The sequence below is a fragment of the Anomaloglossus baeobatrachus genome, chromosome 4 (genome assembly GCF_048569485.1).
Source record: "Anomaloglossus baeobatrachus isolate aAnoBae1 chromosome 4, aAnoBae1.hap1, whole genome shotgun sequence".
Lineage (NCBI taxonomy): Eukaryota > Metazoa > Chordata > Amphibia > Anura > Aromobatidae > Anomaloglossus > Anomaloglossus baeobatrachus.
The window spans coordinates 126,434,641-126,454,617 of NC_134356.1; positions in this window are offsets into that span (position 1 = coordinate 126,434,641).

Below are 19,977 nucleotides of genomic sequence, written 5' to 3' on the forward strand. Positions count from 1 at the left end.
TTGCTCCTCCGTGGCGGTATTTATCCAAAACTGGTATGTTTGTTAAGCTGAAGTGCGCCGGGAGTCCGGCCTGGCACAACGCTTCGTTTTGGAAGTTGCTAATAGTTATGGTTATCTTTGCTGTGACCGACCTACCTCCACAAAAAAGATGAGAGTATGAGTGTTTTTTGATAAAGCTCTCCAATAAAGTTTTATATTTTGGTTACATTGGTGTCGGTGTGTTTAATTGGACATGGGACGTGTTGGTTGGGGGGTTCAGGGTCTCAGCAGTCTATAGGGCATGTCAGTAATTAACTGGATGCACCCTGACTGCTGTGCCCAGGCAGTACAGGGTTAAGCATTCTTCCCATGTCCGATTTAACACACCCTCCCCTTATAGATTTTGCCTCTCCCCTTATAGATTTGGCCCAATGGGATCGTTCCCAGAGTTCCATAGTTCTTTCCCATATATAAAGTCCCTCTCTTCCTGATTCCGGCCTCTCCTCACTGCGTGAGAACCGGATCAAGCTGTCCCACCCTCCCTCCCTAATGTTTGTGAATTTTACAAGTCACAGCGGTATTTATCCAAAACTGGTATGTTTGTTAAGCTGAAGTGCGCCGGGAGTCCGGCCTGGCACAACGCTTCGTTTTGGAAGTTGCTAATAGTTATGGTTATCTTTGCTGTGACCGACCTACCTCCACAAAAAAGATGAGAGTATGAGTGTTTTTTGATAAAGCTCTCCAATAAAGTTTTATATTTTGGTTACATTGGTGTCGGTGTGTTTAATTGGACATGGGACGTGTTGGTTGGGGGGTTCAGGGTCTCAGCAGTCAAGTGCTGCTGGTTGTTACATGTAGATAGAAATATACTGCCCTTAAAGTTGAAGATTCTTTCTTGAGTCAATAAATTCATACATGTAACACATTTTATTTCTGTGCCAGTATCTTCATCAGGCATTTGTTTGGTTGTTTAAAAACAAAAAAGTGAGCCGGAGTATGAGATGGTATGCATGGTACTTGTGAGACCATGTTCATACTGGCCATGAGACAAGGAGAAACCAAGGAAAAAATTGTGAAAAAATACCCTGCTGTAACTAAATAAAAGCATAGTGCATTTGGTTGTTGTTTATTCTTCATATATTGAAACAATAAACATGATTGAAGATGAAGACAACGGTAGGGAATTAAAAAAACACTGCATATGTATTCATGTTTATTGACTCAACCCATGCCTCTAAAGCTGCAAGGATCCAGTTAGATGTCGCTGAAGTGTAGCTTTGGAGGCAATTTTCATAGAAGTGGTGATAACTTGCACAGTCCTTTATGCGGCTGCAGCAATATTTAGTTTAACAACATAATTGACTAATTATATACTTATTTTAACATTATATTGATTTTAGGAAACAAACAAGAGATATTGAGAGAATTATTGTTTTAGTATGAACTTCTGTAATGCCCCAGATGGAGCCAGTACAAAAAAGTTTCTCCATGCAGGAGTCTGTAGAATAATTTATTGTTTAATGTATTGCTGTGTTATCCTGTAAAATGTACTGTAAGCTGTTGCCCTGTAATACCATCGGAGACCAGCAGGTGGTGGTATGTGTTGGCAAGGAACTGTATTGGACGATGTCTAAACAATATCCTCTATAACCTGGTCACTATGGTAACCAAGGAGAGTTAGCAATTGAGACAAACCGGGCAGGAGGGGATGAGCAGGTTACAAGGGCGGCGAATGTCAGGTACCTCTCCAGACAGTGTTTTCAGAGCCCATCGCAGCAAGGCCAAACCACAGTTATAGATTTCCCATGGCAGATCACCAGTCCAGTTGGCAACTAACTAAAACCTGTATAGAAATCCAGTGTCACAGCTAAATGGTTCAGAAGATGTAAATCATCATACTGTTATCTAGCAAAGCATTTGAACTGCTCATACCAAGATGCGGTCTGCCTTATTGCTGTCTACTTACCTGATGCAGATGTACCCTGATAACAGTTTTCGAGCGCAAGGAACCAGGTAGTATCACCGTGACACCACAAACTGCACAACACCACAGAAAAGCCATACCACCGCTCGGTACCTACGTCTGGGCCTAATAGTGCCTCCTGCACCCACTACCCAGATGTGACGTATGTTTCGTCTAAAATTTTGTATGTGATATGTAGTACGTCACACCCCAGTAGTAGGTGCATCAGGCACTATTAGGCCCAGATGTAGGTGCCGATCAGTGGTGTGGCTTATCTGCGGTGTTGTGCAGTTTGTGGTGTCACGGTGCTCCTATCTGGTTGCTGGCACTCCAAACCCATTCCTGCTTTACTGGATCACACAATGATGGTTTACATCTTTTGAAGCATTTAGCTGTGACACTGGATTTCTCTGCTATGGGAAATCTATAACTACGGTTTGGCCTTGCTGCAATGGGCTCTGTCTAGCAAGGTACAAGACATTAGCCACCCTTGTAACCTGCTCAGCACCTGCAAACTGGCTTGTCTCAACTGCCAACTGTCAACTCTCCTAGGTTACCATGGTGACCAGGCTATAGAGGATATTGATCAGATATCCTCCAATACAGTCCCTTGCCAACACATAGCACCATCTGTTGGTCTCCAGTGGTATTACAGAGCAACAACTTACATTTAATTTGACAGAATGACTCCAGGCAATACATTAAACCACAAATTATTCTACAGACTCCTATGAATGCAGAAACTTTTGTAATGGCTCCATCTGGGTCATTATATACCACCTTGAAGATCAACCAAGCCACCCTCGACTTGCCCAAGAGGTCTCTGCTAAATAGATAATAGGGCTGTAACCACCCAGGTGTGTGGTGAAGTACACCTGAAAAGAACACCTTTGTACTATCATAGTGCAACTTTAGGATTTTTCTTTTACTGGTGTCCCAGAACTTCACTTGAGTTCATGAGGCTACGCTTCACGCTGCATGTAGCTCCCATGTATGCTAAATGACACAGGTTAATACACAGTTCCCTGACTAGGCTCTGATTAAAGTGTATCTTACTTCTTACTAATACTGGTGTTTCATGGTAAAGACTAGTCTAGTGGACTCCTCATGTCTCTGAGCTCTTAAGAACACAAGGAGTGTGGAGGCATGGTTATCCCAACCAATTAATCTATTGAATCAATCTACCTTCAGAAGGGTGTCATGATACGGTTATCCCTTTAAGTACATCAAGGTCTGTAATTACTCTGAATGCTTCATTACCTTGATAGCTTCTATTGTATATTTGTGCCTGCTTGTGCCATAGTGTATAGGTAAGTACATTTCCTAGGATTCTAGCTACACAGAAAAATGAAACCATTAGGCTGCTTTCACACTTGCGGCATCCGTCACAGTGCGTTGTGTGACGCATGTGACGGATGCATTGAAAATAGTGTGATAATGAAGGCAACAGATTCCTGTGAAATAACGTGTTGTGTTAAAAGTGTTCTTTAGCCGAGAGAGAGAGAGCCCCCATCATCACCGCACACACTCAGGCACTACCACCCCCCTCCAATCACCGCACACACCAGCACTACCTCCCCCATCATCGTCACACACACTGACACTACCGCCCCCATCATCGCCACACACATTGGTACTACCGCCCTCATCATCACCGCACACACCGGCCCCCATCATCACCACACACACTGGCACTACCGCCCCCATCATCACCGCACACACTCAGGCACTACCACCCCCATCATCACCGCATACACTGACACTACCGCCCCATCATCATCGCACACATCCCCACTACCACCCCATCATCACCACACACACTGGTACTAACGCCCCCATCATCACCGCACACACCTCAACACTACTGCACCCATCATCATCGCACACAAACTGGCACTACCGCACCCATCATCACCGCACACACCTCAGGACTACCGCACCCATTATCACTGCACACACAGCAGCACTACCGCCCCCATCATCATCGTACACACCGGCACTATCGTCCCCATCATCACCGCACAAACTGGCACCACCGCCCCCATCATCATCGCACGCACCAGCAGTACCGCCCCCATCATCACCACACACACTGGCACTACTGCCCCCATCATCACTGCACACACCCCGGCACTACCACACCCATCGTCACCGCACACTCCTTGGCACTACCGCACCCATCATCACCGCACACAAACCAGCACTACCACACCCATCACCGCACATACCTCGGCACTACCGCACCCATCATCATCGCACACAAACCGGCACTACCGCCCCCATCATCACCGCACACACCGGCACTACCGCCCCCATCATCACCGCACACACCGGCACTACCGACCCCATCATGACCGCACACACCTCGGCACTACCGCACCTATCATCACCGCACACACCCCAGCAGTACCTGAGTGACATCCCCGCTGACAGCACGATTCACTTCAGTTGCTGCGTGGAGCTGACAGAGAGCGGCGGTGTTCCACGGCCGCTCCTGTCAGCTTCATGTAGCAGAGCTGAAAGCGTCCTCATAAGGATTACGCCGGACCTGGATGCGTATTTGGGGATTAATAAAATGGTGAAACAGGGTGTTTTTTTGTCTTTTATTCCAAATAAAGGATTTTTTCGGGTGTATGTGTTTATTTACTTTCACTCGCAGGTTAATCATTGGGATTGTCTCATAGACGCCTGCCATGATTAACCTAGGACTTAGTGGCAGCTATGGGCTGCCATTAACTCCTTATTACCCCGATTGCCACCGCAGCAGGGCAATTCGGGATGAGCCGGGTAGAGTCCCGGGACTGTCGCATCTAATGGATGCGGCAATTCCAGGTGGCTGCTGGCTGAAATTGTTAAGCTGGGGGGCTCCCCATAATGTGGAGCTCCCCATCCTGAAAATACCAGCCTTCAGCCATGTGGCTTTACCTTGGCTGGTATCAAAATTGGGGGGACCGCACGTCAGGTTTTTTTTTAACTATTTATTTATTTTACTGCATGATATAGACCCGCTCACCGGCGTCTATAATTGGTTGCAGTGAGACAGCTGTCACTCAGCGTGGGGGCGTGTCTGACTGCAACCAATCATAGGCACCGGTGGGAGGGGAAAGTAGTAAATACGAGATGGAATAATGAGCGGCCGGCATTTTCAAAAGAGGAAAAGCCGCCAGAGCACTGTGACTGCCGTGCAGCGAGTATGCAGCTCAGTATGAGAGAGGGGGTGAGAGGAAGAGACCGACCGACAGACAGAGAGAGATAGAGACCGAGAGAGAGACTGACTGACCGTCAGACAGAGAGAGACCGACCGACTGACAGAGAGAGAGAGAGAGAGACCAGGAGTGATTTTAAATGATTTAGAACGTTCTGCTGGACATGCTGAGCATGCTCAGTAGAACTTGACAGAATCCTGCACTGGAATCCGTCGCCAAATGCATAGCGATGGAATCCAGCACCATAGACATGCATTATGCCTCTTAACGGATCCCGACGGAATCCTGCGGGGTGCGTTTTTTTACAGCAACAAAAAACGCTACATTCAGCATTCCTTCCGCCCAATGATCACTGATGGTCACCGACAAAACAACTGATGCGCCGCAGGGTGGATCCAACGCAAGGCCATCCGTTGCAATCCGCCCTTAATAGGAGCCTATGAGGAATAAACAGCTACCTGCAACGGTTACCATAATTCCTCAAGGCAGTGGATTGCAACGGATGCACACAACGCAAGTGTGAAAGCAGCCTTACACGTCGATCCTCAGAGGCAGGAAATTTCTGTGGCAGTAGCTCCATGGAAACTTTGAGACATCCAGCACTGGAGCCATGGTCTCTTCTTCTTTAGGACCTGCAAAGCCTATCTATTCTACAAAACTCATACTTAACAAAGAGTCCATATTGTAAGAGCAATGAGTCTTTTAGTAAATTGCAATAGATTTTGGATAACCATCACATTGTGGCTCCCAAACAACAGAAGGAGTCCATACAATGGCACAAGTACTTGAGCTGGATAACTGGGGTTAACGTGTAAAAAAAAAAGATCAAAAACAGGGTGTTTTCCAGTGAAAAACAGGATCAATAGGAGCTCAAGTATCAGTCTGAAGGGGGCTTTACACGGTAGCGATATCAGTACCGATATCGCTAGTGTGCGTACCCGCCCCCATCGTTTGTGCGACACGGGCATATCGCTGCCCGTCGCGCACAAAATCGCGCTCCCTCGTCAAACGGCTTACCTGCCCTGCGACGTCGCTCTGGCCGGCGATCCGCCTCCTTTCTAAGGGGGCGGGTCATGCGGCGTCACAGCGACGTCACACGGCAGGCGGCCAATAGAAGCGGAGGGGCGGAGATGAGTGGGACGTAAACATCCCACCCACCTCCTTTCTTCCTCATAGCCGGTGGAGGCAGGTAAGGAGATGTTCCTCGCTCCTGCGGCTTCACACACAGCGATGTGTGCTGCCGCAGGAATGAGGAACAATATCGTATCTCCTATTGGTGCGACATTACGAAAATGTCCGATGCTACACAGATCACCGATTTACGATGCTTTTGCGATCGTTTATCAGCGCATCTAGGCTTTACACGTTGCAACGTCGTTACTGGCGCCGGATGTGTGTCACTTTCGATTTGACCCCGACGATATCGCAGTAGCGATGTCGCAGCGTGCAAAGTACCCCTAAGGCTTGTGTCCTGGTTTTGCTTGTGTGGAGTTCTGGGTGGAGTTGGATCATTCCCTGCTGGGAATGTCTGTGTACCCAGCTCCATGTTCTGCAATGTATTTTTGTTTTGTCATGCTTGATATTAATTTCAGTCCTTCCTCTATATTACTGTTTTGCTTGGATTCCAGTAACACCAGAGTACTGATATAGTGGGGGAGAGACAGAGTGGTCTCAGCTTTTTTCATATCAAGTGTGTTGGTTTTTTTAGAGTATTGCGTGGCTGAAGACATTACTCTACCACATAAGGGCACCATTTTCCTTAAGTCCACTGCTGAGAAATCTTGTGCGCAGATGAGATATTGAGTCGAGAGCTCCATCTGTGCACGTGCCTCCTCCAGGAGCCATTATTTGAAGTCCGCACTGCCGACATTTTCAGGATGCCACTGCCTCATTGCTCGCAGCACAGCAGCCCACAGCACCGCAGCACAGCACCCTGTAGGCCCCAGCACAGTGCTCATAGCCCCCAGCATTGCCCCTGCCTCCTGTGACCCCTCCCAGTAAGGTGCATTCGGATTATAAGACGCACCCCTCATATTCCTGTGGGAGGAAAAGTGCATTTTATAATCTGAAAAATACGCTATTTTTTTAAAAATGTGGTAAAGCTGGCAAATTCAAATTGTAAAAGATTCACTCACCTCTGAAATGGAAATTTGACTTGATATCAACTGCTGCTCCTCAGACAGATCTTCTCTTCAGTATTGGTAACAAAAGGGGATCGTAGGAAGACAATGTCAAGAAGATGTTGGGATAAGTGCTGCTGGTTGTTACATGTAGATAGAAATATACTGCCCTTAAAGTTGAAGATTCTTTCTTGAGTCAATAAATTCATACATGTAACACATTTTATTTCTGTGCCAGTATCTTCATCAGGCATTTGTTTGGTTGTTGTTTATTCTTCATATATTGAAACAATAAACATGATTGAAGATGAAGACAACGGTAGGGAATTAAAAAAACACTGCATATGTATTCATGTTTATTGACTCAACCCATGCCCCTAAAGCTGCAAGGATCCAGTTAGATGTCGCTGAAGTGTAGCTTTGGAGGCAATTTTCATAGAAGGGGTGATAACTTGCACAGTCCTTTATGCGGCTGCAGCAATATGTAGTTTAACAACATAATTGACTAATTATATACTTATTTTAACATTATATTGATTTTAGGAAACAAACAAGAGATATTGAGAGAATTATTGTTTTAGTATGAACTTCTGTAATGCCCCAGATGGAGCCAGTACAAAAAAGTTTCTCCATGCAGGAGTCTGTAGAATAATTTATTGTTTAATGTATTGCTGTGTTATCCTGTAAAATGTACTGTAAGCTGTTGCCCTGTAATACCATCGGAGACCAGCAGGTGGTGGTATGTGTTGGCAAGGAACTGTATTGGACGATGTCTAAACAATATCCTCTATAGCCTGGTCACTATGGTAACCAAGGAGAGTTAGCAATTGAGACAAACCGGGCAGGAGGGGATGAGCAGGTTACAAGGGCGGCGAATGTCAGGTACCTCTCCAGACAGTGTTTTCAGAGCCCATCGCAGCAAGGCCAAACCACAGTTATAGATTTCCCATGGCAGATCACCAGTCCAGTTGGCAACTAACTAAAACCTGTATGGAAATCCAGTGTCACAGCTAAATGGTTCAGAAGATGTAAATCATCATACTGTTATCTAGCAAAGCATTTGAACTGCTCATACCAAGATGCGGTCTGCCTTATTGCTGTCTACTTACCTGATGCAGATGTACCCTGATAACAGTTTTCGAGCGCAAGGAACCAGGTAGTATCACCGTGACACCACAAACTGCACAACACCACAGAAAAGCCATACCACCGCTCGGTACCTACGTCTGGGCCTAATAGTGCCTCCTGCACCCACTACCCAGATGTGACGTATGTTTCGTCTAAAATTTTGTATGTGATATGTAGTACGTCACACCCCAGTAGTAGGTGCATCAGGCACTATTAGGCCCAGATGTAGGTGCCGATCAGTGGTGTGGCTTATCTGCGGTGTTGTGCAGTTTGTGGTGTCACGGTGCTCCTATCTGGTTGCTGGCACTCCAAACCCATTCCTGCTTTACTGGATCACACAATGATGGTTTACATCTTTTGAAGCATTTAGCTGTGACACTGGATTTCTCTGCTATGGGAAATCTATAACTGCGGTTTGGCCTTGCTGCAATGGGCTCTGTCTAGCAAGGTACAAGACATTAGCCACCCTTGTAACCTGCTCAGCACCTGCAAACTGGCTTGTCTCAACTGCCAACTGTCAACTCTCCTAGGTTACCATGGTGACCAGGCTATAGAGGATATTGATCAGATATCCTCCAATACAGTCCCTTGCCAACACATAGCACCATCTGTTGGTCTCCAGTGGTATTACAGAGCAACAACTTACATTTAATTTGACAGAATGACTCCAGGCAATACATTAAACCACAAATTATTCTACAGACTCCTATGAATGCAGAAACTTTTGTAATGGCTCCATCTGGGTCATTATATACCACCTTGAAGATCAACCAAGCCACCCTCGACTTGCCCAAGAGGTCTCTGCTAAATAGATAATAGGGCTGTAACCACCCAGGTGTGTGGTGAAGTACACCTGAAAAGAACACCTTTGTACTATCATAGTGCAACTTTAGGATTTTTCTTTTACTGGTGTCCCAGAACTTCACTTGAGTTCATGAGGCTACGCTTCACGCTGCATGTAGCTCCCATGTATGCTAAATGACACAGGTTAATACACAGTTCCCTGACTAGGCTCTGATTAAAGTGTATCTTACTTCTTGCTAATACTGGTGTTTCATGGTAAAGACTAGTCTAGTGGACTCCTCATGTCTCTGAGCTCTTAAGAACACAAGGAGTGTGGAGGCATGGTTATCCCAACCAATTAATCTATTGAATCAATCTACCTTCAGAAGGGTGTCATGATACGGTTATCCCTTTAAGTACATCAAGGTCTGTAATTACTCTGAATGCTTCATTACCTTGATAGCTTCTATTGTATATTTGTGCCTGCTTGTGCCATAGTGTATAGGTAAGTACATTTCCTAGGATTCTAGCTACACAGAAAAATGAAACCATTAGGCTGCTTTCACACTTGCGGCATCCGTCACAGTGCGTTGTGTGACGCATGTGACGGATGCATTGAAAATAGTGTGATAATGAAGGCAACAGATTCCTGTGAAATAACGTGTTGTGTTAAAAGTGTTCTTTAGCCGAGAGAGAGAGAGCCCCCATCATCACCGCACACACTCAGGCACTACCACCCCCCTCCAATCACCGCACACACCAGCACTACCTCCCCCATCATCGTCACACACACCGACACTACCGCCCCCATCATCGCCACACACATCGGTACTACCGCCCTCATCATCACCGCACACACCGGCCCCCATCATCACCACACACACTGGCACTACCGCCCCCATCATCACCGCACACACTCAGGCACTACCACCCCCATCATCACCGCATACACTGACACTACCGCCCCATCATCATCGCACACATCCCCACTACCACCCCATCATCACCACACACACTGGTACTAACGCCCCCATCATCACCGCACACACCTCAACACTACTGCACCCATCATCATCGCACACAAACTGGCACTACCGCACCCATCATCACTGCACACACAGCAGCACTACCGCCCCCATCATCATCGTACACACCGGCACTATCGTCCCCATCATCACCGCACAAACTGGCACCACCGCCCCCATCATCATCGCACGCACCAGCAGTACCGTCCCCATCATCACCACACACACTGGCACTACTGCCCCCATCATCACTGCACACACCCCGGCACTACCACACCCATCGTCACCGCACACTCCTTGGCACTACCGCACCCATCATCACCGCACACAAACCAGCACTACCACACCCATCACCGCACACACCTCGGCACTACCGCACCCATCATCATCGCACACAAACCGGCACTACCGCCCCCATCATCACCGCACACACCGGCACTACCGCCCCCATCATCACCGCACACACCGGCACTACCGACGCCATCATGACCGCACACACCTCGGCACTACCGCACCTATCATCACCGCACACACCCCAGCAGTACCTGAGTGACGTCCCCGCTGACAGCACGATTCACTTCAGTTGCTGCGTGGAGCTGACAGAGAGCGGCGGTGTTCCACGGCCGCTCCTGTCAGCTTCATGTAGCAGAGCTGAAAGCGTCCTCATAAGGATTACGCCGGACCTGGATGCGTATTTGGGGATTAATAAAATGGTGAAACAGGGTGTTTTTTGTCTTTTATTCCAAATAAAGGATTTTTTCGGGTGTATGTGTTTATTTACTTTCACTCGCAGGTTAATCATTGGGATTGTCTCATAGACGCCTGCCATGATTAACCTAGGACTTAGTGGCAGCTATGGGCTGCCATTAACTCCTTATTACCCCGATTGCCATCGCAGCAGGGCAATTCGGGATGAGCCGGGTAGAGTCCCGGGACTGTCGCATCTAATGGATGCGGCAATTCCAGGCGGCTGCTGGCTGAAATTGTTAAGCTGGGGGGCTCCCCATAATGTGGAGCTCCCCATCCTGAAAATACCAGCCTTCAGCCATGTGGCTTTACCTTGGCTGGTATCAAAATTGGGGGGACCGCACGTCAGGTTTTTTTTTAACTATTTATTTATTTTACTGCATGATATAGACCCGCTCACCGGCATCTATAATTGGTTGCAGTGAGACAGCTGTCACTCAGCGTGGGGGCGTGTCTGACTGCAACCAATCATAGGCACCGGTGGGAGGGGAAAGTAGTAAATACGAGATGGAATAATGAGCGGCCGGCATTTTCAAAAGAGGAAAAGCCGCCAGAGCACTGTGACTGGCGTGCAGCGAGTATGCCGCTCAGTATGAGAGAGGGGGTGAGAGGAAGAGACCGACCGACAGACAGAGAGAGATAGAGACCGAGAGAGAGACTGACTGACCGTCAGACAGAGAGAGACCGACCGACTGACAGAGAGAGAGAGAGAGACCAGGAGTGATTTTAAATGATTTAGAACGTTCTGCTGGACATGCTGAGCATGCTCAGTAGAACTTGACAGAATCCTGCACTGGAATCCGTCGCCAAATGCATAGCGATGGAATCCAGCACCATAGACATGCATTATGCCTCTTAACGGATCCCGACGGAATCCTGCGGGGTGCGTTTTTTTACAGCAACAAAAAACGCTACATTCAGCATTCCTTCCGCCCAATGATCACTGATGGTCACCGACAAAACAACTGATGCGCCGCAGGGTGGATCCAACGCAAGACCATCCGTTGCAATCCGCCCTTAATAGGAGCCTATGAGGAATAAACAGCTACCTGCAACGGTTACCATAATTCCTCAAGGCAGTGGATTGCAACGGATGCACACAACGCAAGTGTGAAAGCAGCCTTACACGTCGATCCTCAGAGGCAGGAAATTTCTGTGGCAGTAGCTCCATGGAAACCTTGAGACATCCAGCACTGGAGCCATGGTCTCTTCTTCTTTAGGACCTGCAAAGCCTATCTATTCTACAAAACTCATACTTAACAAAGAGTCCATATTGTAAGAGCAATGAGTCTTTTAGTAAATTGCAATAGATTTTGGATAACCATCACATTGTGGCTCCCAAACAACAGAAGGAGTCCATACAATGGCACAAGTACTTGAGCTGGATAACTGGGGTTAACGTGTAAAAAAAAAAAGATCAAAAACAGGGTGTTTTCCAGTGAAAAACAGGATCAATAGGAGCTCAAGTATCAGTCTGAAGGGGGCTTTACACGGTAGCGATATCAGTACCGATATCGCTAGTGTGCGTACCCGCCCCCATCGTTTGTGCGACACGGGCATATCGCTGCCCGTCGCGCACAAAATCGCGCTCCCTCGTCAAACGGCTTACCTGCCCTGCGACGTCGCTCTGGCCGGCGATCCGCCTCCTTTCTAAGGGGGCGGGTCATGCGGCGTCACAGCGACGTCACACGGCAGGCGGCCAATAGAAGCGGAGGGGCGGAGATGAGCGGGACGTAAACATCCTGCCCACCTCCTCCTTCCGCATTTCCGATGGAGGCAGGTAAGGAGATGTTCCTCGCTCCTGAGGTGTCACACACAGCGATATGTGCTGCCACAGGAACGAGGAACAACATCGCTAATGAGAGGTAAACGATTTTTTGTTTTAGGACGACCTCTCCGCGGCAAACGATTTTGGCGGCTTTTGCGATCGTTTAAGGTCGCACATAAGTGTCACACGCTGCAATATCGTTAATGACGCTGGATGTGCGTCACTAACGACGTGACCCCGACAATAAAACATTAACGATATCGTAGCGTGTAAAGCCCCCTTGAGTCCTTTGCCCAAGTACAGGCTTCAAACGTCACATAACTGTAGGTTGAGATACTTATTGTTAAAGAGGTGACTTTAGACTTTTGGACTAGACTTCAGAGGAAGAGGAACTCCCTTCCGCTCTTGGGACAACTAACATAAAATAACAGTGTAGATAAGAGGGAAATCATCCCTTGTTTTCCCTTTGAGATCTTCGCAATGTATCCTGAGAATCCTCCACCCGAACTGGACTTCTTGCAGGTTCAGAGTCTCTAAGCAAAGCAACCCTGTCCTCTGGAGAGACAATTTCCTCAATCAAAGGTGGTGAAGTGTGGCAAGAGGTTGCTGCTAAGACACCGCCAGAACAATGTTTGTTGGTATAGGTATCTTCACCAGGATCTGCGGCAACAATTGCAATTGAAGCGGGTCAGGTAGAGAAGACATCTTAAAGGGAGACCCCCTTGAAGAAGACAATGGGACACTTCCACTACAGATGGTGAGGCTCATGCTCCATCTAGACCTGTCTGGTGAGACTAAAGGCCACGTCTCACTAAGCAACATCGCTAGCAACATCGCTGATGAGTCATGGGTTTTGTGACGCAACAGCGATGTTGCTAGCGATGTTGCTGTGTGTGACATCCAGCAACAACCTGGCCCCTGCTGTGAGGTTGCTGGTTGTTGCTGAATAGCCTGGACCATTTTTTGGTTGTTGGTGTCCCGCTGGGCAACATGTCTGACACCATATCAACAACGAGCAACTTCGTTGGCGACTCAGAATTCAGCGACACAGGCGTGGTTTTGCCTTTTCTTTACAACGCCCTCTTCAACAGAAGGCAACAAGGTCGCACTTCCGTCCTTTGTTCACGAGCACATACTGCTTTTCGGATCGTACTAGACACCTCCAGGCTTGCGTGCTGGTTTGCGGATTCACAGCCCGGAGGACTCTACTGCGATGTGCAATCCAGAACCTTTGGTTGGAAGCAAGGCAAGTCACTACGCCCAATCACTACGCACTTACGACCACCAATAGGAGCAGGGGGGTCCCGGAAAAGGCAACGTAGATGCACGCCTATATGTTGCTAATCGTTCAATGTGACATGGTCTCAGTGACCAACGAGGTTGTTATACAAGTTGTCATGGATCGCCGGATCGTTGGTGCGTCGTTGTTAAGGTCCGACTATGTGACATCTCACCAGCGACCTCCTAGCGACTTACCAGCGATCCCTATCAGGTTATATCGTTGTCGGGATCGCTGGTATGTTGTTTAGTGTGACGGTACCTTTATGCATTATTTTGGTGTGTCTGATAAGGCCTTGTACAAAAAGCTTGAGAATCCATAGTCTCAATTAATTAAGATTCATATACCTCAAATGCAGATTATTTTCATCTACTTGTTAGAGGAATAGAGAAGCTATGAGAAATTGGATAAAATAGAGGCATAGTATGTTCTGAAAAGGTTAGGAGCCAAGCTCCATGTGAGTGTTACTGTTACTAAATCCTTGTTATAACTCTTTGTCACATGAATTGTCCAAATTTATTAGAGTGGAATTGAACTCCCCAGATTGTTTGGTCACCATTATAATGAACCCCAGAGGGTCAGTGTCAGGTAAAAAAATAAAAACCCAAAAAATGAAAACTAACCACACTTTTCCTGCCTCCATTGCTGCTCACTCTCCTGTGTTCATCTTCTTAGTGCTGCCGAGTGCTGCAACTTCACACAGGGCTTAGACTCCGATCTGCGACTATGCCTGGGTCTACATTGTGTGTGCGCAGCACAGAATTCCTGTCGTAAGTTCATGGTGCACGTTATGACATCACCGTAACATTACAATGCACATGCAGAGATGTGGCGCCCTGGACAAGCCAGGACATCACAGGTACTACAATAACACACCCCACACCCCGGCTAGGCACATCTAGGTCAAACAAAAATCCTTGTTGCCTCCCTCCAGGGGCTGATGTCCACACCAGGGGGTGGGCCAGGCGGTTGGCCCCGCCCACCGAGGAGTTTACAGTCCTGGAGGCGGGAAAAGGAAGTCAGATCAGTGAGGGAAGTGGAGAGTGAAGCGGCAGTAGAGGAGACTGACCGTGTCCGGGTGCGTGGCCCGGGCACATGCAGCAAGGTTGGCAGACGGTGGTGACCGTCTGCAGGAGAGGCTTATTGGACCGGGGACGGGCGGTGGCCCGCCGGTACCGGATCGGGGAGTGAAGAGAAGCCAGCACCATTCGGCAGGGCCTACGGACCCCGACCAGGCTAGGAGTCGCTGTAAAACTGGTCAAATCCATTAGCGAAGGGAACCTCCGGGGTTTCCCAGCAGTCAAGACCCGATTGAAGGCAACACCTCACACCGTGAAGGGAAACACAGTCACCGCCAAGGCTACAGTTCCCAGGGCCAGAGCCTGCGGGCAAAAGGGGCTCCCTCAGCATCCATCCAAGCTGGGGAGTGGGTTACTGGTGGGAACCCATTGGAACCATAAACACAACACAGGTGCAGGGAAAGGCAGTCACCACCAACCTACCGGGAGAGCTACCGCAGCCGTCTGTGGGACCTGTCCATCCAGCCGTTTGTTTGACCAGAGACTCCGTGTAAATTACTGGCTGAGTGAGTACCACCGTGCCGTGCGGCACAGCGCTGCCCCCGCGACCCTGCACCTCACCAGGCCACGCAACCCGCCTGCCATCCCTAAACCCCTCACCGGGCCCCGGGACAACCAACCCCCTACCCACGGAGGGGAGAAACAACATCCAAGCTGCTCCCTGTCATCGCTCCCGGGATCCCCGTCCAGAGCAGCGGTGGTGTCACAACCTCACCACAACCGTGGGTACCGTCACGGACAATATCCCTAAACCAAACCACCCCCTTTCACTCACGGGCGAGGAATGCCGCTCGAGTCCCTGGGATCCAGCCCATCGCTCGAGCCACCGAGCAGCAGCAGCAGCACCCGGACCCGAGCAGTGGGTGAGCGCAGCGTCCCCTCCTCCGCCCACGACAGAGACACATCCCTTGTCTAGTCGTGGCTGGAAATCCCGGTTTACAGTGCTTGACTAGGCCTGGGATGTCTCTGCGCATGAGTGTTGTAAGGTTGAGGATGGTACAGGTAATAATGATCAAGGGAGGTGGATATTAGTTGGTTATTTTTTTTTTCTACTTCGACAGTTTATTATGCCCTAGGGTCTGGAGAAACCTCATAGGATAATAAGGGATTGTCTAATTATGGAGAATAAATTCACTACAAATCAGATTTCTTTGAAAAATTTGTGAAATTTGGCATATTCTAATCTTACCTGATCCACTCATCTCTAATTGCAATGTATACTGTGCCATTAATAATTTATTTTAAAATGAATCTATCTGTAAGACCCCCCCCCCCCAACCCATTGCATAACACATTTATCGCCATTCATCTTTTTAAAATCTACTAACACTTATGTTAACAGGTTATGTCTTATATTTAATGCTGCATTCCCAAGAAATTAAAATTTTAATTATTATGAAAATGATACATTGAATGCTCTGGGCGTGACTGAGCACTTCCCAAACCTCTTCCTCTATTATTTGTTCCCCCAGAGGCACCAGCCTGTTTAGCTTGATTAATAGTCAAGTGTATGAATTCCTTGTTTGGCACCTGATATCACTCAGAGAGCTATCAATCAAGCTAAAGAGGCTGGCAGGGCCGGCATTAGGGGTTGGGGGGCAGACAGTGCAGCTGACCAAGGCTTCACCTTCTGAGGGGCACCCATTATTTCAATCACAAATTGCAGTGGTAGTACAAGTTATATACTATCACTGCAGTTTCCGTGATTGCAGAAAGACCTTTGTTGACATCACAGTCAAGTGACTCACCAAAGATGCTTAACACTGCACTGCGAGAGTCCAGGCCTGCAAAATATGTGGTACACAGGACCTGGGAACCCCACCTCTAATAATGAAATGTATTCATGTCTTTCACACATGAATACATGTGAACAGTGCAGCGCCTGGACTGAGGCAGGAGAGTGCATCAGCCCTGCTTGACATGCAGCAGCAGTCAACACACTGCCACCAGCACAGGGGCTGCAGAAATGAAAAGGATGCGGAAGGCACCTGTCGCGGGCGGGGAGGGGACGATGCGCTCACCACGCTCGGGTCCGGCGCTGCTGCTGCTTCGCTTGCTGCTCGGTGGCTCGAGCGGTGGGCCGGATCCGGGGACTCGAGCGGCGCTCTTCGCCCGTGAGTGAAAAGGGGAATGGTGTTGGGGATTTATTGTCCGTGACGCCACCCGCGGTTGTGGTGAGGTTGTGACACCACCGCTGCTCTGGACGGGGATCCCGGGAGCGATGACAGGGAGCAGCTTAGATGTTGTTCTTCCCCTCTGTTGGTAGGGGGATTGGTTGTCCCGGGGCCCGGTGAGGGAGGGATGGCAGGCGGTTTACGGGGCCTGATGAGGTGCAGGGTCGCGGGGGCAGCGCGGTGCCGCACGGCACAGTGGTACTCACTTAGCCAATGATGAATGCAAAGTCTCCGGTAAAACAAATGGCTGGATGGACGGGTCCCACAGACGGCTGCAGTTGTTCTTCTCCCGGTAGGTTGGTGGTGACTGCCTTTCCCTGCACCTGTGTTATGTTCTCGGTTCTGGTGGCTTCCCACCGGTAACCCGCTCCCCAGCTTGGATAGATGCTGAGGGAGCCCCTTTTGCCCGCAGGCTCTGGCCCTGGGAACTGTAGCCTTGGCGGTGACTGTATTTCCCTTCACGGTTTGAGCTGTTGCCTTCAATCGGGTCTTGACTGCTGAGAAATCCCGGAGGTTCCCTTCGCTAACGGATTTGACCGGTTTTACGGCGACTCCTAGCCTGGTCGGGGTCCGTAAGCCCTGCCGAATGGTGCTGGCCTCTCTTCGCTCCCCGATCCGGTACCGGCAGGCCACCGCCCGTCCCCGGTCCTTACGGTTCACGTCAATCAGCCTCTCCTGCAGACGGTCACCACCGTCTGCCAACCTTGCTGTATGTGCCCAGGCCACGCACCTGGACACGGTCAGTCTCCTCTACTACCACTTCACTCCTCCACTTCACTCCTCTCCAAACTGATCTGATCTCCCTTCCTTTTTCCGCCTCCAGGACTGTGAACTCCTCGGTAGGTGGGGCCAACCGCCTGGCTCCACCCCCTGGTGTGGACATCAGCCCCTGGAGGGAGGCAACAAGGATTTTTGTTTGACCTCGATGTGCCTAGCCGGGGTGTGGGGTGTGTTATTGCAGTATCTGTGACGTCCTGGCTTGTCCAGGGCGCCACACACCGATCCGAAGATGGAATGTAGAATAATTTTAGATAAGGGGACCATGGTGGGGGAGGATTGATGTAACTTTACAAGGGACATTATGGGGCAATGGGGAACTTTATGCAAAAATGAGGGATAGTATGGGGCAAATTAGAATATTCTGGGGCAATGGATAAGATAAGATAGAACTTTATTGATCCCACAGTGAGGAAATGTGCACAATGGAGACTTTATTGTTCAGGGAGGGACATTATGGAGCAAATTGGGACCTTATGGGGCAATGAGGGACATTATAGGGCAATGGGGGACATTATGGAGCAAATTGGGACTGTATGAGGCCATTAGGGAGGGGATTGTGAAAGTAAGCATAGTATAATGAGGATGGGGTGGACTTTATGTAGAGATGTAGTATGAGACTTATTATAGAAAGGGGATGTTTTGGTGGGACATTATGGAAAGGAGCAATTTGTGGGGTTATTTTGGAGGGGAGCAGTGTGTGGAGGGATATTTTGTGTGGAATGCACCATGAGGGGCAATTATTTATTCAGGAGGGCAGCATGGGATATATTTATATTTCGAGGGCAGTATAATGATACTTTTTTATTTTTAAGGGCACTATGTCAGGAAGTGCTGGTGAAGATGGAAAAGAGGGAAATCTGGAGAGAAAAGCCGTGGGAGTAAAATCTCATCATGTTCTCTGTACTATATGAAGACAAAGGAGACAGGAACAAGTTCAATCTGGGAAGATGTCATTTATTTGGTACCTGGATGTAAATATTCATTTGTGATACTTACTGACTACGTCTCATCAGTAATGTGGTTCCTGTATGGTCCACAGTCTGATGATGACTAATAATAACAACTCCCAGTATCTCCTTACCATTCTTAAGAACATACTGGGAATTGTAAGTTCAATTAACAACCTCTTGTGATTCCACTCGTTTCATCTAGTTAAAATAAAATATTCTGTACTCACCTCCCATGCTGGCATGGTTCAAGCGCAGTCAGTAATTGAAGTTCTGTCTGTCACAGGTGTGACAGACAATCATTTGGTTCTGGCCATAGAAGGAAATGGTCAGAGTGTTTGGCTGCACAGATTGCTTCTCGACTTTCCATTGTTCCTGCTGTTCATTGTTATTGGTAGTTTTCTTGCTGGATTCATCTCTCCCCCTTTTCGACCCAGCAGGAGCTCACCTTACACCCAGCTGATGATCATCAGTATTCTCTTGGTGCTTAAATACCCCTTCCTTCCTTGGACTAGTGGTGGTGATATTTTCAGTTCATTCAAGCCTTGGTTGGAAGCAGGTGGCATGTACTCCTCTGTGGTATCATTGCTAAAACTTTGCTGAACGTCTACCTGTGTCATCTGTAGATAAGTAGTTCATGCATTTTCCCCCTGTGTGTCCTAATTTTGTCGACTATAGTGTTTAGTGGAATCGACGAAGAGCTTATCCGTTCCATATTTAGGACTCAGCACTTAGGGATACCTAGGGTCAGGTATCCAGCTCAGCGCATAGGTGTGGTGAGGGACCCCTGACCAGTGGTAGGTTTGAAAATACAAAAAGAAGCTGGCACACTGCAAGTGTTGTACTCGAGCAAAGGACTGAGTCCTCAATGTCACAAAAAAATAACCTCAGCACTAAATGAGACAAGCGAAATGCATGAATGCTGCAAAAAGTGAAATGTTTTATTATTATTCCAATTTGGCACCACAGAAAAAATCCGATGTTTCGACCTATTCAAGG